The 22878-nt window shown below is 39.1% G+C and overlaps 1 protein-coding gene and 1 pseudogene across 9 annotated transcripts in view; both read left to right on the top strand.

Annotated features, from left to right (window-relative positions):
• The window catches only part of SLC25A21 (solute carrier family 25 member 21), a 470571-nt gene that overhangs the window by 142728 nt on the left and 304965 nt on the right, over positions 1-22878 (top strand). The window lies entirely within an intron of this gene.
• Positions 19246-21443, top strand: LOC144320061 (phosphatidylinositol 5-phosphate 4-kinase type-2 alpha pseudogene; annotated as a pseudogene).

The following is a 22878-nucleotide window of genomic DNA, read 5'->3' as shown; positions in this document are numbered from 1 at the left end:
GCCTGCCTTTGGCCCAGGGCGCGATCCTGGAGTCCCGGGATCGAATCCCACGTCGGGCTCCCGGTGCTTGGAGCCTGCTTCTCCCTCTGCCTGTGTCTCTGCCTTTCTCTCTCTCTCTGTGACTATCATAAATAAATTTAAAGAAAAAAAAAAAAGAAAGGGAAAAATTAGCATTTAATCAAAGCCTCTCTTCTTCTTTAGCATCATCTTCTAATTGATGATAAGCTGTACCTCTTTGTGAAGCCTCTGTATTACACCAGGTGGTTAAAATTATGGGATTTTGCTCTAGCAGGTGGATTGGGTGGTTGTAGTAAGTTATCATAAGATGAGGTTAAAAATCAATGGCAGGAAGACAGTGGTTCAAGTATAGGAATATCCTGAACTGACTTCCTCCTGTACACACAACAAATCTACAGCTATATGTATATATAGATCAGTTCTCTTTGAAAAAGATCTAAAAACTAGCTGAAAGAGCTCTTCCACAACAAAGGATAAAAGGGCTACGTTGACATGGGTAGTATAGGCAGAGAAGCGGTCTCATCAAAAACCCTACCTCCAGCATGGTTACCCACAATCTGGAGGGATCTAACAAATATGGAGACTCTCCCTAGGGAATGAGGAGTTTGTACCCCATATCAGATGCCCCGACTCTTGGGACCTACCCTGGAGAAATAAGCCCCCAAAACACCTGACTCTGAAGACTAATGGGGCTTATCTCCAAGAGACCCAAAAGGCTATGAAGAACAAAGTCTGCTCATAAAGGGCTTGTATGCAGACTTACTTACTCTGGGATACAGTGCAAAGGCAGCAGTTTATTTTTTTTTTAATTTTTTTTTATGATAGTCACACACAGAGAGAGAGAGAGGCAGAGACACAGGCAGAGGGAGAAGCAGGCTCCATGCACTGGGAGCCCGACGTGGGATTCGATCCCGGGTCTCCAGGATCGCGCCCTGGGCCAAAGGCAGGCGCTAAACCGCTGCGCCACCCAGGGATCCCAAGGCAGCAGTTTAAAAAGAGCCTAGACCATATGTGAAGGAGACTCATTAACTAATTTCCAAGCATCTGCCAGAGATGCCAGGGTCTGGTAGAACTGTCTCTGGGGAAAGAGGAGTTGGTGGATGCCATTTGGCATATTTACTTCACTTTGCTAGTGCCAGTAGGCTTGCCTCATCACAATCCCTCCACTCTCCACAGCTCCACTGAAGCCACTGGGTTTGCCCTGTCCCCAGCTACCCTGATGCCCTATTGAAGCTGGCAGTATATGCAGTCTACACAAGGGACATTCTTTTAACATCTGGCTCTGGTGGCTAGGCAGGCTTGTGTTGGAGGCCTTCTGAGATGGAAATAACTGGAAAGACAGTTCTTGGTAGGCTACCAAACCCAGGGCTACTACACAGAGAGTAGAAAGAAACACAACCCTAGTCTTTCTGTTTAAAAGGCCTATTTCCTTGTCCCAGAGTTTCAGTCTGAGAGGCAGACTTCAGGCTTACCACACATCTAGACCCTGTGGAGGAGCTCTCAGGAAATGTAGGCTGGGGGATACCAGCTTTGTGTTCTGCTTTGGCCTCACTTCAGCTCACCGGTACTTCCCCAAAAGAAGCTTGTACATTTTTCTGGAGCCCTGATTTTTGTAAATGTCACCGGGGACATCTCCAAATTGCCTGGTCTAGAGGCTAGCAGGGATTATGACTGTGGTTTCACAGGACTGTATATATTTGCATACTTTAAAAATGCTGTTTAAAGGTCTGGTTTCAAATCAACCTGAAACTGGGTGCTGACTGAGATCCCTCCCTTAGGAACACTGACAGGGCTTGGCACAACCTCAACAACTAGAACCTACCAAGAATAAATCAAGCTGCTTAGGCAATCACAGAAGTTCAAGTAACAACTAAGAACTGTGGCAAATTTGAACAATAAGTTTTATCTTCTACACCAGACCACTCCTTCAAGACTGGGAGAAGTAGCTGTTTCACCTAATACATAGAAACAAACACAGAAAGGCAAAATGAGTAAACAAGAATATGTCCCAAAACCACAAGAAAAAAAAACTTAATGAAAGAGATACAAGTAATTTACCTGATAAAAAGTTCAAAAGTAACAGTCATAAAGATGCTTGCTGAACTCAGGAGAAGAATGGATGAACATAGCAAGAACTTCAACAAAGAGAAAAAATATACGATAGTACCAAATAGAGGTCACTGAACTGAAGAATACAATAACTGAACTGAAAAATACACTTGAGGGGTTCAACAACAGACTGGATGAAGCAGAAAAATAGATCAGCATCCTGGGAGACGGGGTGGAACTCACCAAGAGAGAACAGCAAAAACAAAAGTGTATGTGGCTAACAGGACATCAAGCATCTTAGGGCCTGAGAAGGAGAAGAAAGAAAGAAGAAAGAGGCAGAAAAACTATTTGAAGAAATAATGGCTGAGAATCTCCCAAAAGTCGGGATGGAAACAGACTCCAGGTCCAGGCTCAGACAGTTCCAAATAAGATGAACCAAAGAGATCTACACCAGAAGCATTATAATTAAAATGTCAAAAGTTAAAGAGAAAAAATTTAAAGGCAGCAAGAGAAAAACAACTCCCATAAGACTTTGAGCTGATTTTTCAGTGGGATCTTTGCAGGTTAGAAAGCAGTGGCAGGACAATAAAAGTGCTAAAAGGGGGAAGAAACAACAACAAAAACTTCCAACCCAGGAATACTCTAGCAAAGCTGTCATTTATAACTGAAGGAGAGGTAGAGACTTTTCCAAATAAGCAAGAGCTGAGAGTTCATCACCACTAAACCAGTCTTACAGTAAATGTTAAAGGGGATTTTTGTAAGCTGAAAAGAAAGGCACTAACTAGCAATAAAAAAAAATATGAAAATAAAAATCTCATATAAGGAAAAGGCAAACAGATAGTAAAAGGTGTAGATTAGCCACTTAAAAAACGAGTATGAAGATTAAAAGACAAAATTAGTAAAATTAACTATAACAATATAACTTAAGGGATATAGAAAATAAAAAGAGGTAAAATATGACACCAAAAACATAAAAAATGGGTGGGGAGAAGGGGATAAAAACGTAGTTATTAGAATGTGTTCAAATTTAAGTTGCTATTGGGGCACTTGGGTGGCTTGGTGGTTGAGAGTCTGCCTTTGACTTGGGTCATGATCCCAGGGTCCTGGGATCAAGTCACACATTGGGCTCCCCATGGGAAGCCTGCTTCTTCCTCTGCCTATGTCTCTGCCTCTCTTTCTGTGTGTCTCTCATGAATAAATAAATTTTAAAAAATTTGTTACTATCAACTTAAACTACTACATAAATAGACTATTATATGTGTACCTTAATGGTAATCACAAGGTAAAAACCTATAATAGATATACATAAGATAATAAGAATCTAAACATAACACTAAAGAAAATCATCAAACAACAAGGGAAGAGAGCAAGAGAAGAAAGGCACAGAGGGGAACTACAAAAAAAGCCAAAAAAACAATAACAAAATACCAGTAAGTACACAACTACTGATAATTACTTTAAATTTAAATGGACTAAATTTTCCAACCAAAAGACAGAGTGGCTGAATGGATTTAAAAAAAAAAAAGAAGACTCATCTATATGCTATCTACAAGAGACTCACTTCAGATCTAAGAACACACAAAGACTGAAAATGAAGGGAAAGAAATTTCATGTTAATAGAAATAAAAAGGAAACTAGAGTATCTGTGACACAAAATAGACTTGGTAACAAAGACTCATAAAAGACAAAGAAGGGCATTATATAATGATAAAGGGCCCAATCCAACAAGAGAATATAACATTTGTAAATACTTATGTACCTCACATAGGAGCACCTAAATATATAAAGCAAATGTTAACAGACCTCACATAGGAGCACCTAAATATATAAAACAAATGTTAACAGACCTAAAAGGAGAAATTAACAGCAATGTAATAATAGTAGTGGACTTTAATACCCTACTTATACCAATAGATAAATCATTGAGACAAAATCAATAAGAAGTCTTGGCTTTAAATAACACATTAGGCCAGATGGACTTAATAGATAAATACAAAATATTCCATTCAAAAGCAGCAGAATACACATCTCAATTTATATAGGATTTATATAGGATACAGCAAAAGCAGTTTTAAGAGGGAAGACATAGCAATACAGTCCTACCTCAAGACCTTGAGAAAAAAGAAAAATATCCAATAAACAATCTAAGTTTAACCTAACAAAACTAGAAAAAGAAGAACAAAGCCCAAAGTTAGCAGAAGGAGAAAAATAATAAAGGTCAAAGTGGAAATAAACAAAATAGAGACAAAAAAACAATAGAAATGATCAATGAAACTAAGAAGTGGTTCTTTGAAAATATATTTTTTTAAAAAATAGAGAAACTTCTAACTAGATTAACCAAGAAAGAGAGAGAGGGCTCAAATAAAGTCACAAATGAAAGAGGAGAAATTACAACTGATACCACAGAAATACAAAGGATTATGAGACTACTATGAACAATTATATGCCAACAAATTGAACAACCTAAGAGACATGGATGAATTTCTAGAAACGTGTAATCTTCCAAGACTGAATCATAAAAAAAAACAGAAAATTTAAATAGACTAATTGCTAGGAAGGAGATTGAATCAGAATAAAAAAATCTCCCAACAAGCCTAGGACTAGATGGCTTCACTGGTGAATTCAAAGATTTAACACTTGTCCTTCTCAAACTCTTTCTAAAAACTAAGGAGAAGGGGACACTTTCAAATGCATTTATGAGGCCATTACCCAAGTACCAAATCCAGAAGACACCAAAAAAAAAAAAAAAACAGAAAATTATGGACTAATATCAATAATGAACATAGATTCAAAAATCCTCAACAAAATATTAGCAAACTGAATTCAATAATACATTAAAAGGATTATACAGCATGATCAAATGGGATTTATTCCAGGGATGCAAGTATCATCAACATCATCAAATTAAGCATTATAGCATGCCACATTAACAAAGTGAAGAATAAAAATCAAATGATCATCTCAATAGATGCAGAAAAAGCTTTTGACAAAATTCAACACCCATTTATGATAAAACCTTTCTACAAGGGGGTAAATAACATAATAAAGAATATATATGAGAAATCCACAGCTAACATTATACTCCTAGTAGGTATGAGGAACAAGAAAAGGATGCCCATTCTCACCATTTTTATTCAATATAGTATTGGAAGTCCTTGCCAGAGAAATTCGGGGAAAAAAGGGAATGAGAGCCATCCCAAATGAAAAGGAAGTAAAACTGGGCAGCCCAAGTGGTTCAGCTGTTTAGTGTCACCTTCACCCAGGGCATGATCTTGGAGCCATGGAATCGAGTCCCATGTTGGGCTCCCTGCATGGAGCCTGGTTCTCCCTCCGCCTGTGTCTCTGCCTCTCTCTCTCTCATTAATAAATAAAATCTTTAAAAAAAAGAAAGAAAAGGAAATAAAACTGTCACTATTCACAGATGACATGATCCTATATACAGAAGACCCTAAAGACTCTACACACAAAAATCCTGTTAGAATAAATAAACCTAGTAAAGTAGCAGGATACTAAATCAATATATAGAAATCTGTTGCATTTTTATATCCTATTAGAAAGAGAAATTAAGAAAAAAATCCCTTTACAATTGCATCAGAAAGAATAAAATACTTGGGAATAAATTTAACCAGGAAGGTGAAAGATCTATACGCTAAAAACTATAAGACATTGATGAAAGAAATTGAAGAAGACACAAATAAATGGGAAAATATTCCATGCTTATGGATTGGAAAAATTAATATTGTTAAAATGTCCATACTACTCAAAGCGATCTACAGATTCGGTGCAATCCCTATCAAAATCCCAGTGGCATTTTTCACAGAGCTACAACAAACAATCCTAAAATTTGAACAGAATAGAGAGTTCAGAGATAAACTCACACATATAGAATCATTAAATTACAACAGAGGAGCCAAGAATATACAATGGGGAAAGGACAGTCTCTTCAATAAATGATGTTGGGAAAACTGTACAGTGACATGTAAAACAATGAAACTAGATACTATTTTACACCATACACAAAGATGTACTCAAAATGGCTTAAAGTCTTGAAGATAAGATCTGAAAACATAAAACTCCTAGAAGACATAGGCATTAAGCTCCTTGACATTGGTCTTGGGATTGAATTTCTAGATCCAACTCCAAAAGCAAAGGCAACAAAAACGAAAATAAATAGTGGGACTACATAAAACTAAAAAACTAGAAACTGAAAAGCTTCTGCGGAACAAAGGAAACCATCAACAAAATGAAACACAACCAGAACACCTGGCTGGCTCATTCAGAGGAGCATTTGGCTTTTGATCCTGGGGATACAAGTTCGAGCCCCACACTAGATATAGAAATTACTTAAAATATTTTTTAAAAAATGAAAAGGAAACCTCTAAATGGAAGAAGATTTTCACAAATGATGTATCTGACAAGAGGTTAGTCTAAAAATATATATAAAGAACTTATATGTCAACACCAAAAACCCCAAATAAACCAAATTTAAAATGGACAGAAGACCCGAATAGGCATTTTTTCCAAGGAAGACATACAGATGGCAAACACACATGAAAAAGTGCTCAATATCACTAATCATTAGGGAAATGCAAATCAAAACCACATTTAGATATCACCTTATGCCTGCCAGAATGGCTAGAATCAAAAACATAAGAAATAACAAGTGTTGTAGAGGATGTGAGGAAAGGGAATACACATACACTGTCAGTGGGAATGTAAATTGGTTCTGCCACTATGGAAAATAATATGGAGGTTCCTCAAAAAATTAAAAATAGAACTACATATAATCTAGTACTTACACATCTGAGTATCTGTCCAAAGATAATTAGACACTAATTTGAAAAGATATATGCACTTCCACGTTTATTGCAGCATTATTTACAAAAGTCAACATATGGAAATAATCTAAGTGTTCATGGGTGAATAAATAATTTTATATATACATAAAATGGATAATAAAATATATAACTATATTAAATATATATAACATAGACTACTACTTAGCCATAAAAAAGAAAATCTTGCCATTTCCAACAATATGGGTGGACCTTGTTAGTGAATAAATTAGATAAGTCAGAGAAAGATGATAGTGAATGATTTCACTTATATGTGGAATCAAAAAAAAAAAAAAACACACCAATGGAACAAACAAAACTCATAGATATGAGAACACATTGGTGGTTATCAGAGGAAAGGGGGGTTGAGGATTGCAAAATGGTTAATGTGAGTCCGTTGTATGGTGATGGATGGTAATTAGACTTAAAGTGATGATCACTGGGCAGCCCGGGTGGCGCAGCGGTTTAGCGCCGCCTGCAGCCCCGGGGTGTGATCCTGGAGACCCCAAATCGAGTCCCATGTTGGGCTCCCTGCATGGAGCCTGCTTCTCCCTCTGCCTGTGTCTCTGCCTCTGTCTCTGTCTCTCCCTCTCTCTCTCTCTGTCTCTCATGAATAAATAAAATCTTTTTTAAAAAAGTGATGATCACTTTGTAGTGTATAAAAAAGTTGAATTGTGTGGTATGCTTGAAACTAATATAATGTAAAATACTAATTTTACTTCAATAATAATAAGTCAACGGGACACCTGGGTGGCTCAGCGGTTTACAGCCTGCCTTCAGCCCCAGGCATAATCCTGGAGTCCCGGGATCAAGTCCCACATCAGGCTCCCTGCATGGAGCCTGCTTCTCCCTCTACCTGTGTCTCTGTCTCTCTGTCTGTCTCTCTGTCTGTGTCTCTCTCTGTGTCTCTCATGAATAAATAAATAAATAAATAAATAAATAAATAAATAAATAAATAAATAAATCTTTAAAAAAATAAGTCAATGGCAGAGGAAGTGCTTTTATATTGCTATGGTTTCAGTTGCTGCGGAAGATCATGTGAGCTTTGGGTGCCACATCCTCTTTTCCAATGGCTGAACACCTCCCCCCTCAACGCCTTTGTTAGGTTTTGTAGGGTCAGAGCAGCATCAAGGCTCTCTATTTAACCTGTTAACTTTTTAAACAAATCTAAATAAGGAAGTAAAACTGGGCAAATACCAAGAATTTGGTTCAATAATTCACCAGAAGAAACTCTTGTTTTGGAGCAAAGAATACATATAGTGATTTTTGGAATGAGAAGCTTGGCAAATAAGTTTCATAGTATCTTCCAACAATCAGTTTTAGGCTATCTGAAAATCTGTATAGTCCTTTTAGCCTGATGGTTTACTTGAGGATGGTTTGTGGCAAATTAAAACAAAACGAAGTAAATGCAGAATCTTTTAGATGATAAAGGTTTTATTTTATTTATTTTTAAGTTGATGTAAATTGAATTTGGAGTATTTTTAAATGTGCCTCTCACATTTGTTGAAAAGATGAATGATTATGTACATGAATTAAATATCAATAATTTCTTCCCTTAAAATGTGCCAGTAAAATCAAGATAGAATAACTTTCTTTTTTAACTGAAAAATAGATTTCTTGGGCAAGTTATGCTGAGTGGCCTGAAAGTTTGGGCTTTTTAATGCCAAAATAAGTTCCAGGACATCAGAGGTAACTTTCAGCCAAAGCTTTTGCGTGAGTAGTTTCTGGCAGTGCTGCATGTAGTCTGGCCAAGGTAATGTAATGGCCAATTCTTTGAATAATAATGTGTCATCTCATAAGAGAGTCCCTCTACAACAGATAATTCATAGTCAATTTGGCAACTAACTTCATTATTTCTCAGTAACTTTTTGTCTCTATTCATCTATCTTCTTAATCTCCAAATCACTCTCTGGTGTCTTCACAATGGTAAGTGATAAAACTACTTGGCCTTAGTTGCCATTATTTAAAAAAAAAAAAAAAAAAGGTTAAAAATTGATTGGTTTCAGGATTTTGCCATTTCTTTGTTTCAGGAAATTGTAAGGACTCCAATTTGGATAGGATGAATAGTAACCTTAAGTATTACTGCAAGAAATGGCAAATTAAAAAGTACTTAGAGTTCCCTTTCATGAGTAATGCTATATTTATTATATTTCTGTAATTCTAAATCTCCATCACTTGCAAAACCTGACACCAATTTAGTATATCCCATTTTTTAAAGGGGAACTACAATGAAATATGTATATATTCTTTGTAAAATAATCCTAATTTTAGAAATGTTAAAATGTGGGGGGAAATAGGAAGTAACAAAATTAAGGAAGTAATTTTGTCTGAGGTTTGTCTGAGATTCTGGAACAGTGTTTTAGGAAATTAAGATTGATAAACTTGAATAATATGGAATTTTGCAGGTCCTTTTGTTTTTCACAGTCAGTATAATGAATTGTTGAATAGCTGTGTTAGAGGTTCCTTTCTTTTTTAAAAAAGATTGTATTTATTTATTTATTATTAATAATAAAAGAGACACAGAGATAGGCAGAGGCAGAGACACAGGCAGAAGGAGAAGCAGTCTCTATGCAGGCAGTCTGATGCAGGACTCTATCTCAGGCCCCCGGGATGGCGACCTGAGCCGAAGGCAGATGCTCAATCACTGAGCCACCTAGGTGCCCTAGAGGTTCCCTTCTTACCAGCCCCGGTTTTTCATATTTTTAGTAAATCTTTTCATGGGGACCTTTTTAAGCAAGTTGCTTAATAAATACTTGAATATGTATTCTGTTATACACAGATAAAGTATTTTAAGATTGGGGTATATAGTTGGAGGTAAACAGAAAAATCTTGAAAATTATATTTCAAGATAAGATGCCAAAATGCAATTTTTATTGAACATTTAAAAATGCAATAAAAAGTTTAGAAAAGGAGGCCGATGACTACCCTTTATCATTAATGAGACATATCAATAATGGGAAAAACCCACACTTCCCAAATGTGGCACTGTTTCTTATTCAGATATTTAAACATAAGCATGTTTGTTTGAACAATTTACATTGTATTTCATGTGATGATGTTTATTCTTTTTATTACATATCTTTAGAACAGTTAGTAGGCTGAAGCCAAGAATACAATAAATTTACCATTGCCTAGCAAATGTTTTTGAAAACCGCATTGTTAGTTACTCAACAAATAAATAATTGGCTTTAATTTTTAAGAAAAAAAATTCTAGGGATACAATGAACATATTTTGTTTTATATAGGTAAGCTACAGTCGATCTGTGTTTTATGCTATAGTTCTTTTCATTTTGTGTGTAATGTGCTTTAATTCCACATGCACTGATTTTGTATGCACAGCTTTAAAAATCTTAACTTTGAATCACATCATATGTATATATATATATGCATGAAAGGTATACAATATATTGATTCATAAGGGAAAGTAAACTACAAAATATACATAAAACAAATCTAATCCATAAGTGCAGTATTTAAAAACTAAAATGTATGATAACTAGGTAAGTGAACTCAATTCTTAACAGATGCGGTATTATGTTTCATAGGTTGTAACAAACCTTGTTTTTTTAAACTTTTGTGTATCATTATACTATCCAATCATGGCTATTTAATAAAGCATAATGGATGGTTATTGACACAGTACTTAGAGAATAAATAAGAGAAACCAAACAAGATATCACATTGGCTACAGATGGGAACCAAGAACCAAAAGCAAAAGGTTAATTTTGAAGAGCTGGCTGAGCTTCCTGTCAGAATGAGATTGAACCTGAAGACTGGCTTCTCTGACCTTTGCTGCCTTGAGAATTATTTTTTGTCGTGTGTGTGTGTGTGTGTAGTATGTACACAGGAGGCACAGATACACAGACAGCTACTGAGATGGAATAATTTGGAAGGAAACATTCTGGAAAGTAGTATCCTTAGGAGATTTGATTTCAGAAAATGTGTCACCTGGACATCTGCCTGCCTCCCATCGAATGGCTGATTGAGACCCGGAGCAGGGATCTGAAGAGTTGGGTATGGATCATAATGAATTCCTTGGCTTCTCCCCTGTTCTTATCCCGCTTTTACAAGGAGGGCATATAAGGTGTTTTAAAATTAGGAAGCGATATGGTATAATACTTCATGAGATTGGGCCTTGGAACCGGCAAACTAGGTTTGAGTCCTGGCCCTGCCCACACCAATTTCTCCACAGCAGGTGCCTCCAGCTAATGAGCTATTTAGTGGGCTCTGAAGGGTGGGAGGGAGGATGTGACCTCCTAGGGACTCTGCAGCTGGTCCGTCTTCTGGAGGAGTCCTCAGCAGCAGGCTAATAGCTGCTCATGCCCGAGGAAAGAGGCGGTCAGAGAACGGCTGAAACAATTCTGGATTTTGTTTTCCTCAGAGGTGTTTACCTGATCATTAGCCATTTGGTGGCACAGAAAATGTTCAATCCATCCATCTTCCTGTCTAGTGGCTTTTTCAGTTACCCCGTGAATTACACATTTTCACTGACTTAACACATAACATTGGCCCAGGTGCCCTCAAATGCAGCACTAACATGAAATACATGTGTTGACTCTGCAACCATTTTTATTTCTGTCTGAGACAGGTTTTAGGTCAGTAGATAAAACACTCTTGACATCTTTAATACCCTTTATAGGGCCTTTTATAAATAATAGTTGTCAGTTGATAGTTGTTTTTTTTTTCTCAAGCATTGATGAGATTTCAAAATAGAATTTGGTGGATGGCTGCAGGTTGTTTCTGGAAAATAAAGACAAACTATTTACTTGTTTTAGCAGCAAATGCCTCTTTCATTATTTTGCCATTTTAAAAATGTTGTCTTAATGCCCCATGGAACATGTGGCACCAATGAGCTAATCAGAGTCAAAGAAAACATTGATTCAAGGAGTGGTTTGCAGCAATACTCTGTACTGGCATTATGCTTACAGAAGGAAAGATTGTTAATGCTTAAATTGGGTGGGTTCTCAGAGTGGTTGGCCTTGGGTGAGGGGACACACAAAACTAAGAAACACGTGTCCTGGGTGTTAGAACCATGAAGAGAACCATAACATTGGAGGGGAGTGTTTTATTAAAAATATACACCAAATACATATCTTAATTTTATAGTTTGATGAATGTTTACCAACTGCATATGCTTACCAGTCTTGTGCTCAGAGCAAGAAATAGACATTACAAGAACCCCAAAGGTCCCCCATGTTAACTTCTGATTTTCTTATACCCCCTAAGAAACCATTATCCCAACTTCTGACATCACAGGTTAGGTTTTCTGTTTTCAAACTTTATTTAGATGCAGTCATAGGATATGTGCACTTTTGTATCTGACTTCTTCTCTCAACGTTGTTTCTGTGAAATTCATCCATGTTGTTTTGTGCAGTTGTGATTTGTTCATTGTAACTACTGTCTAAGAATAAAATTGTTCAGCTTTAGTAGATACTGCCAATTTTCCATCATATCTGTTCCCTTTTAAAAATGCAAGTAATCGGGGCACCTGAGTGGCTTAGTCAATTAAGTGTTTGCCTTTGGCTCCAGTCATGATCTCAGGGTCCTGGGATAGAGCTCCGCCTTGGGCTCCCTGCTCACTGGAGAGTTGGTTTCTCCCCCTCCTTTTGCCCCTTCTCCTTCCTTGTGCTTTCACGCTCCTATGCTTGTGTGCTCTCATTCTCTCTCTCTCTCTCTCTCTCTCTCTCATAAATAAAATATATTTTTTAATGCAGGTAATCCAAAAGGTCTGTTGCTCTATCATGGTTTCTGAACTGTAGACTTAATGGAAAGACTACATCAGGATCATGGACTAGCCCTTATCTCTAATAAGGACACACTATTGTATACAGCTATAACACTATATTTGCTAACACCGTTATGTACAGTTTTCAGTTGTTTTATGTGAGTGTTATTGTATTTTAACTAACTGCTTGTTAGTATTGTATTTTAATTAACTGCTTTTTAATCATCTTTGTACCCTCAGCACCAATCACTGTATCTATAGATACTCCTACTAACCCCAATTTACAGGAGAGGTACAGGGAAGTAACTTGGTCAAAGTTATATAATAGGAAGTAGGGAAGAATGCATGTACCTCCTTTACGTGTAAGTCATACAGTATCTTTAAAAAGTCTGACAGGGGCATAATCCTAAAGACCAGTCTTCTCTGCAGACAAAGCTCATAGGGTTAGTAGAGCTCTTAATAATTCCACAGAAGATAAAGCCTTTAGATAGTTTACATTAAAATATCTGAGATGAACTTTCTGCCTTATAATATTTACCAATGCTAAATTCACACCAACCTCATAGCATAGTAAAGAGACATGGTTAAGAATAAAGGCCCCACACTGAAGGGGGCACTTGACGGGATAAGCACTGGGTGTTATTCTGTATGTTGGCAAATTGAACACCAATAAAAAATAAATTTATTATAAAAAAAAGAATAAAGGCCCCAGAACTGGAATGTCTACATTTAAATCCCCAACACTCCATCCAGAGAATCTAGTTCTCTGAAGAAAACACATCAGACCTTGTACTTTGCTTTTTTATGGGGTCTTGCACTGAGCTTATTTCTTCCATGTCCCTCTGCTTGGTAGGGAACTCACGGAAGAGCTGATGCCATGTTATTTGTAATCCCTTACAGTGCCTAGTGCTATGCGTTGATGATAAATATCAAAAGTATTTAAGGAACAATGAAATACTTCTATTTTATGTCACTTAACTATTTATCCTGCATCTACTTTCCAAAGAACCAGAAACAACTTGCAAGGAGAAAAAAATGCAAAATATGGTATTTACATGTTTTGGGGCAATGGAGATAAACAGATCACAACATTTAGGTAATGATTTTGACTAAAATTCCTGGCAAACTGGGAAATATTTTGAGTAAAATGATTTATATTTTCTGAGAAAAAAAATACATATCTTGGATTTATTTATTTATAAGTCTGCCTTCCCCTCTAGTCAGGTAAGCTCTTTGTGAGTAGAGAATGGTTCTTATTTAAATTTGTATCCTTAGAGCCAATCACATGCTTAACATGTGAATACATGAATGAATGAATGAATGAATGAACAAAAAGAGAAAGGAAGGAAGAAAAAAAATACCTTTCTGGGAACTATCATGAAAACAAGACTACTAGAATGACTTGTACACATCTGCCATAGCAACGCAAACACAGTGTAGAACACAGAAGTACAGACCAGAGTTGGCCTGTTTGGGTTTAATTCCTGACTCCTTTACTTGCTATGTGTATGCCCTTGAGCAAATTACTTAACTTCTCTGGGTATCAATTTCACCTATAAAGTAAGTTAATTATACCAACTGCCTCTTAAAGATTATATAAAATAATACATTTAAAGGTCTTGGCATTTAATAAGCATTTGACAAATGTTAGTAATTCATTCATTTAGCATTTTTTTAATTCAATAGCTACAACATGACAGGTACTATTCTGAAATTGCTAAATGCTAAAGCCACAGAATTTAGCAAAACAAAGTCCCTAGTATTTTTTTTTCAAAGTCCCTAGTATTATGGAGCTTGTATTCTAGCAGAATTTAGAGAGAGAAAACCAATAGCTATCTATAAAATGGGAAGTGCTATGAAAAAAATAAAGTAAAAAAGGTAGAAGGCATCATGGTGGGGAGGCGGCTCTTATACATTAGTGGGGTTAAAGAAAGTCTCTCAGGTGAGATAGCCTCTGAGAAAGACTTGCAGTGTTGCAGTTTGGAGTGTGCTGAATATAACTATGGAGAACAAGGAGCAGTGAGAGAGAAGGACAGAGGGAAGTTGAGAGGCTGGAGCAATAGTGGGGTCTAGCTCATGGCCTTGTGAGGACATCGGAGTTTGATGGGAAGCCATTGGAAGGTTTTGGTCACACATGTAATGGAACCTGATTGATTGGTCATTGTAAAAAATAATTCTGGTTGCTATGCGAAGAAGAAATGGTAGCAGGGTCTGAGACATAACAGGGAGAACAATTAGGAGGCTATTGAAATAGGCCAGACAAGAGTTGCTAGTGGCTTAGACTAGAATGGTGTCATTGGAAATGGGAAGAAGAGATAAAAATTGAGATACACATAAATGTAAACTTGATTCATTTTACTATTCAATTGGATGAGGGTGAGAGAGAAAGAGGAGTGAAAAGTAAACAAGATTTTTAGCCCAAGGAACTATGTCAACCGGAGTTGTCATTAAGATGGAAAAGATGGGCTTGCCTGGCTAGCTCAGTCAGAAGGGTATGCAACTCTCGATCTCGGGGTCATGAATCTGAGCCCTCTGTTGTGTGTAGAGATTATTTGATAAATGTTTTTTAAAAAGATGGAAAAGCTGAGGAGGGTTTGCTCTAAGCAGTGAGCATAGATAGAGAGTTATCAAAGATTCTGAGTTGAGTATAAGGTTCTTTTGTTCATTTACTGTTTATTGATCTCCTACTGTGTGGCAGCACCGTTCTAGACTCTTGGGGTAAATGAGTGGGGGAAAATGACAGTCTCTGCCCCTTAGAAGTTTAAATGGGGTATCCCTGGGTGGCTCTGTGGTTTAGCGCCTGCCTTCGGCCCAGGGCGTGATCCTGGAGTCCTGGGATCGAATCCCACATCAGGCTCCCTGCATGGAGCCTGCTTCTTCCTCTGCCTGTGTCTCTGCCTCTCTCTCATGAATAAAAAAATAAAATCTTTTTTAAAAAAGAAGTTTAAATGGAGGAGTACAATGGATAATATATAACTATAACAAACATATAAGTAAACTTCCTGTTACTGTCTCAATTCACCTTATGGGCATTCAAATAATCTGCTACTAAAGGCATTGGACCACAGCCTTTTCAGTTGTCTCAGATAATACTTTCCAATTTGCATCTTTTCCTCAGGCCTGCTCAAATGAAATAGACTCTTTGTCATACAGTTCACACAATGCTATCTCTAGACAGTGTTTATATCTGGATTCTCTAGGATGAAATACACCTGTGCATACTTATTTAGACTTAGTGTTGCCTAGGTATTTATGGAAGTCTGGTGGTCTAGTTTAGGGGCACCAGCTCCTCTCTGCTTAAGTTGTTTCTAGTGGATAATTTATTAAAGAATCATCTTATTGTAATTTTTCAAACTCATATTTGTATTTCACTGCCCATACTCAAAACCTGTCTAGCTTCTTGCTCACCTTGTTACACATTGGTGCAATCTTTTCCAGTGCATTCCATATCACTCTAGGTCCAAGAGACAGACCATGAAAAGAGTGTTCTGTGCTCAAAGAAGAAAAGCCACATTCTATATCCCCCACTCGGAAACTCATATTGTACATGACTATTGTTAAGGCTCTGAGAAGTGTCACAGTAAGAAACTTGTTTAAAACTGTTCACTCAGCATGTCCAAGACTTACTTTACCATAATATAGAAATTTGCCAACATTCCACAGAACTACTGTTTCAGAGTTCACAGTTAGGGAAAATTCTGGGTGGACCAACAGCATCATTGGCAAGAAATCCAGATAAATGGGGTCCAGTGTAGATGACGGCTTTGTGTGAACTTAAGCAAAGCAGTTAACCTCTCTGTTCCTTAGTTTTCTCATTTGTAAAATGGGGATAATAACAGACTACCTTAAGGTTTCTTGAGGCTCCTCTCAGTGTTTCTAAATGTGTAAAACATGAATAAAAGCACTTTATACAAGTTTAAATAATATAGTTATAAATCTTATTTTGTCTCTTTAATCAAGCATTTAATTTCCATTTATTTTATTTTATTATTTTATTTTATTTTATTTTATTTTATTTATTTTCCTTATTCATGAAAGACACACACAGAGAGAGGCTGAGACATAGGCAGAGGGAGAAGCAGGCTCCTCGCAGGAAGCCTGATGCGGGACTTGATCCCAGGATCCCGGGATCATGACCTGAGCCAAAGGCAGACACCCAGGCACCCCTAATTTCCATCTCATGCGTAAAGTAATATTATTAACATGCATAGTAATTTATTGCAAAGTTAACTTTCCTCTCACCAATGGTTTAGTTTGTACTTGTCATCCACTTGTTCAGTGGAAATCCTTTATCCTCCTATAGGAAGTCACCCTCAGTTTGGTCTTCTCTCTTCCCTCTTACTTTTTTGGTGACTCATTAAGAAAGTCTGCCTCTTCGCTGGTACATAGCTCTGCAAGAGTAAGACCATGTTCTCAGTGCCTGGCACGTAGCAGAAGTTCAGTTAATATTGAGCTGAATCCTAAATTGTTCAATTTCTATGAGTTACATCATCCTGTTTTCAATTTTGGTACCCACAAAATTGGGGGAAAGGAGCTCTTGTTCCTTCATCTTGAGTATGTTTATCATCAGGGTTCCCACAACGTAATCCTTCACTGACTTTGCTTTGGTTCTAGTTCTGAGAACAAATTGTCCTGTGGTTCAGGGCACTGCCTGCTTTCCTACTGGGATTTGGGCTGTTTCTTCCCTTTTATTCCTTCCTTGTCTCCTAGTGAAGTCAATCACTAATTGATAGAAGTAGGGACAACTCCAAGGCTTCCTTATTTCTTCTTTTCTTTCTCCTTTCTCCTCATTTTGAACATCTTTATTTTGACTTCATTTCATATACTCTATACTTGTCATCACATTTCTGTTTGAAGACACTTTCAGGAGACCAAGCCCATAGCCCTGTCATTTACCTGTGGGTCTTAAGAAAATTCTGACTGCCTGGCTGAGACCACGCCCCTCTTCATCCCCCTATTCTCCTTTATTCCTTCAACTAATTGTCTTGCTTTCATTGCTTGTAAGTTCTCTATAACGCCATTTCTTCACATAGGCACCAACCTATGGGAAACTTGAGAGAAAACATTCAAAGTATAAAGGAGAACAAAGAGCATGTATCATAGCTAATGACTAATCAGCAACTTATATCTGCTGCTCACAACAATGCAGTCACACAGGACCCTGCCGTTAGAATGCTTAGTTGGCATAAAGCTCTGCTATCCCAGGCTTAAAATTCTTCATGATTTTTGAACAGAGGGCCCGACGTTTTTACTTTGTACTCAAATAGTGTAACTGGTCCTGAAAGAAATGCCTGTGCTAGAAACTGGGGGAGGGGCCCAGAGAGGTAGAATAGCTGTGTCCAACCCCTGTGCAAATCTGACCCTGAGTGCAGGTGAGAGGAAGGGCAGGGCAGGTGGAATTGTCCTAGACTGACTACAATACTGCTGAAGAAATGCTCAGTTAAGTCATCACAGGGTGGGGTCCTTACCAAATTGGTAAAATCAGAGGATCTCTGGGTCTCCCAGGAACCTGGCTGCCTCGGCCTTGCTGCTGGCTAGGAGCAGCTATGGGAAGCATGGTCTCTGCACAAACCAAGGGAAGTTCAGAGCAGCAGCTAGGGCCCTAGGTCCCTTATAGTACCTGTAGTTGGAGATCTTCAAGACACAATCTCAGGACTCCACATAGCATTCCCTGTACCCCGCAACCTCTTCCCGAGGCCTCTGGGAGATTCAAAATTAACATCAGTATCTGTGCTATTTTCCTATTGCTGCCCTAACAAATTGCTACAAACTTGGTGGTTTAAAACAACACAACTGTTTTTTCCTATAGTTCTGTAGGTCAGAAATTCAACGTGGGTCTCATTGAGCCAAACTCAAGGTGTCAGCAAGGTGGTCTTTTTTACTGGTAGCTCTAGGAAATAATGTTTCCTTTTCTTTTTTTACCTTCTGGAGGCCTCCTGCATTCCTTGGTTCATGGCCTCATTCCTGTATCTTCAAAGCAACGTTGCATCTCTCTGGGCCTTTATTCTGTAGTCAGGACTTCTCTGACCACAGCTGGGAAGCATTCTCTGATTTTAAGAATTCATGTGATTAGATGGGCCTACCTGGATGATCCAGGATACTATCCCCACCTCAAGGTCATTCATCTAATTATATCTGCAAAAATTACTTTTTTCATGTAAAGAAATCTATTCAGATTTCAGGGTTTAGGATGGGGTCTCTTGGAAAGCTATTATTTTGCCTACCACACTATTTTTCACTTTAAACTAGTTTTTCTTCACAAATCTCTCTCTTTTTTACAAAGGGTGTCTTGATTTTTGTGGCCTGTTAGGTGGTGAAAATGTCATTCTGTGGCCTATAATAGTGAACATAAATGATATTGATGTAGAATGAATGAATGAATGAATGAATGAATGAATGAATGCAGTGTTCTGTTTTACCTCAAACTAATGGTGAAACTCAAAAGAAAAATTACAGGGGCTGAGCGTGGAGCCGCAGCGGGCGCGGAGTCCGGGCGGGGCGCAGCCTCCCTCCTCCGCGGGGCCGAGCGGGTGCAGCGGGCGCGGTGGGCGCAGTGGGGCGCAGCGGGCACGGCGGGCCGGGCCGCCGCGGGGGGGATGCGGCTGCCTCCCCGGGCCGGCGTGTAGAGAGGGCGGGTCCCCGGCCTCGGGAGCGCGGCGGTGGAGGGGACAGAGGCAGCGGCCATGGCGACCCCCGGCAACCTGGGGTCCTCCGTCTTGGCGAGCAAGACCAAGACCTAGAAGAAGCACTTCGTAGCGCAGAAAGTGAAGCTCTTTCGGGCCAGCGATCCCCTTTCGGTCCAAGAGACCCCATCCTCAGCGTCCTGATGTGGGGGGTAAACCGCTGCATCAAGGGACTGAGCCACGTTCAAATCCCTGTTAGGTTGATGCCAGATGACTTCAGAGCCTATTCAAAGATAAAGGTGGACAATCACCTTTTTAACAAAGAAAACATGCCAAGCCCCTTCAAGTTTAAGGAATACTGCCCGATGGTTTTCCGTAACCTGCGGGAAAGGTTAGGCCTCGCTGATCAGGATTTCGGGAATCCCTTGCCCCGGAGCGCACCGGTTCCCACGACTCCCAGGCACGCAGCGGGGCTCGACTCCACACCGCCTACCACGAAGGATACATCATCAAGACCACCACGAGTGAAGATGTGGCCGAAATGCACAACATCCTGAAGAAATACCACCGGCACGTAGTAGAATGTCACGGGATCGCGCTCATCCCCAGTTCTTGGGCAGGTACCGGCTTAATGTTGATGGAGTGGAAACATACGTGATTGTTACAAGCAACGTGTTCAGCCCCCGCTTATCTGTGTATGGGAAATCCGACTTACAGGGCTCCAGGCGGCTCGAGAAGCCAGCGACAAGGAAAAGGCCAAAGAACTACCGACCCTGAAGGATAATGATTTCATTAATGAGGGTCAAAAGACTTATATTGTTGACAACAACAGAAAGGTGTTCCTGGAAAAACTGAAGAAAGATATCGAGTTTCCCGCGCAGCTAAAGCTCCCGGGCTACAGCCTAGTGGAGGGAATCCACGCTGTGGAGGGAGCCCAACAGGAGGAGGTGGAGCGTGCAGAGGGTGGCGGGGAAGGGGGGGGACAGGATGGCACCCACCCCGTCGGGACCCCTCCAGGCAGTCCCGGGGCGCGCTGAACGGCTCCCCGCGCTTGGCTCCTGGCGAGTCTGATCCGAACATTGACGTTTATGGAATTTAAATGCCGTGAAAACCCGCCCAGGAAAGAGGTGTACTCTATGGCCATTACTGACATTTTGACTCATTATGATGCAAAAAAGAAAGCAGCCCACGCGGCAAAACCCGTTGAGCGTGGCGCTGGTGCAGGGATCTCCACCGTGAACCCAGAACAGTATTCAAAGCGCTTTTTGGACTTTATTGGCCACATCTTGACGTAACCTCCCACGTGGCCTTGGACGTGAGCCCGGGAAGGAGAGAGGAGAGGTGGCTTGGGGGTAGGAAGCATGAACCCCAGACTCGGTGAAGCACGCCTCCGCGTTACATCTCCAGGCCAAGACGACTGACTCGGAGGCCACTCGCTTTAACAGCTACCTGCTATTTCCCAGCATCGTTCTAGCTATTTCTGACACATGGGTGTGTGCCGCGCACGTGTGTGTGTCTGTGCGTGCGTGTGCACGCGCGTATGCGTGTGTATTAGAAATTAATTAATGAAAGCCGATCAGCTTCAGTCAGAGTGCGTTTGGGCAACAAGCCTCCGATTCCTGCTGTGGATGGATGGACGCATGGATGAGCACATGCGGGGGGAGGGGGTGAAGGAAATGCATGTCAGACCAACCATGTGGGCGTCACGCAATAAACTGTGGGTCAGTTTATTTTCTGGAGTCGAAAGATGTGACAGTATTCATAATAATAATGAAGATAATAATGATGGTGATTAAAAGAAAAAACTTAAAAAAAATTACAGATCAATTAACTGGTGTATGTGTTTGTAAATTTTCATTCTAAAGCAGCAGTTCTCAACCTCGAACTTATATCAGAATCACCCAAGGGGTGTTGTAAAGTCCTGATACCCAGGCACACGACATGCAAATTAAGTCATAATTCCTGGGGCCATAAATGGCCTTACAAAGTTTCCAGGTAATTCCAGTGTGTAATCAGGGTTATGATGTTTTACAAGCCTTAAATTGTGTAATATATTCTTAACTTGGGGAATGACAAATGAAGAGTTTTTAACATTAGAGTTTTCCATAGTAGGTGGTCTTTGTATTGAATAACTCTGACTTGTAAGATCTGAATAGATTGATGAAAAGCAGATAGTTTCATTTATCGCAGGCAGCCATGACCTGTAGTCAAAGCACCAATAATTTATTTTCATTTTTAAAATAATAGAGGATAAATTATATTGTTCCCGTTCTTTCTGCCAGAGCCTTTATGATTAGAAAAACCTGAGAAGCATTAATATTATAGGCCTTAGAACCAAAATAACTAACAAACCAATCAGGTATTAAAAATACCCAAAATAGGGGGTGCCTGGGTGGCTCAGCCATTTAAGCATCCGACTTCACCTCAGGTCGTGATCTCAGGGTCCTGGGATTGAGCTTCATGTCAGGCTCCCTGTTCAGCAAGGTGTCTGCTTTTCCCTCTCACTTTGCCCCTCCCCCGCTTGTTCTCTCTCTCAAATAAATAAATAAAATCTTTTAAAAATGCACAAAATAGAAAAAAAAACTCACAAATGGAAAACTTCGAATAAATAATATATATATAATAATACACAATTATAATTAAGAAACTGGGATATTTACCTTTTCTAGTGTTAAATTTGTATTATCCTAAAATCTGCCAGCCAATATTACTTAAAACTGGATAAAATAGCACCACTTCAACACACTGGGAGGAATAATGGGACAATATAAAACTAATCTGGCCAGAAGATTCTGGCCAGACATGCAAGGGTCTCATTTCAGAACAACTTGAGGAGCCATTTGACCCAGCATCAGGGAAAACAGAAAGAGAACTGCAGTCATTTGCTTATTTAACTATTTTTAAAGACATAATTAGTTCTATTGAATTATTGCAGTGGAGGAAGGATGGAAATATGAGAACTAGTGCAAAGTAGGAGGGGAAATAAAGGCAGTGGGAACTCAACTTGAAAATTTCAAAAGCTAAATAATGTTGAAAACAAGGACCACATTGGTTTAACGTCTTGTTTCCTTTTGTTTATTACTGGGCAGTAGAAGGTTTGTGGGCCTGTGTATGGAAGCAGTATTGGTAGGTTCAATGTACCCACATTTCACTGATCTTGGTTCTGCTGAGGGCAGTTCTAAACAAATGGTTGATAGAGTGGTCTTTATGTTTGTTCTCAGATGATAGCCCAGGCTCCCACTCTGCCTATTGTAAAATGAATTTAGTCCCTCTTTGGAGTATATAAGCTGCTTACAGAGAGAGAAAAGAGCAGGGATGAGTCAAACTGCAGACAGGATATCGAGACTTATTTGTCCTCTCCAGTGACTGGCCACATGAAGAAACAAAATCCATTTTCCAGCCATTTTATTCAATACACTTCACAGACTTTCAAGTTCCTAAAAAAAATTGGTTTCTCTCCTTTTGTTTCTCTACATTTTATTCTTGCCCTCCTCTCCTGAAGGGATCAAACAGCACAGAATGCAGAATCTTTGGGACCACCTTTAAGATATAATGCATTTTTTTTTTAAAGACTCCTTTCCAATCTGGGAAGCAGATAACAACATGGTTTTGAGAATGACATCTTCCC

The sequence above is a fragment of the Canis aureus genome, chromosome 9 (genome assembly GCF_053574225.1).
Source record: "Canis aureus isolate CA01 chromosome 9, VMU_Caureus_v.1.0, whole genome shotgun sequence".
In the NCBI taxonomy this organism is placed as follows: Eukaryota; Metazoa; Chordata; class Mammalia; order Carnivora; family Canidae; genus Canis; species Canis aureus.
The sequence above is the reverse complement of the archived record's forward strand: the minus strand, read 5'-3'. Positions and strand labels throughout refer to the sequence as shown.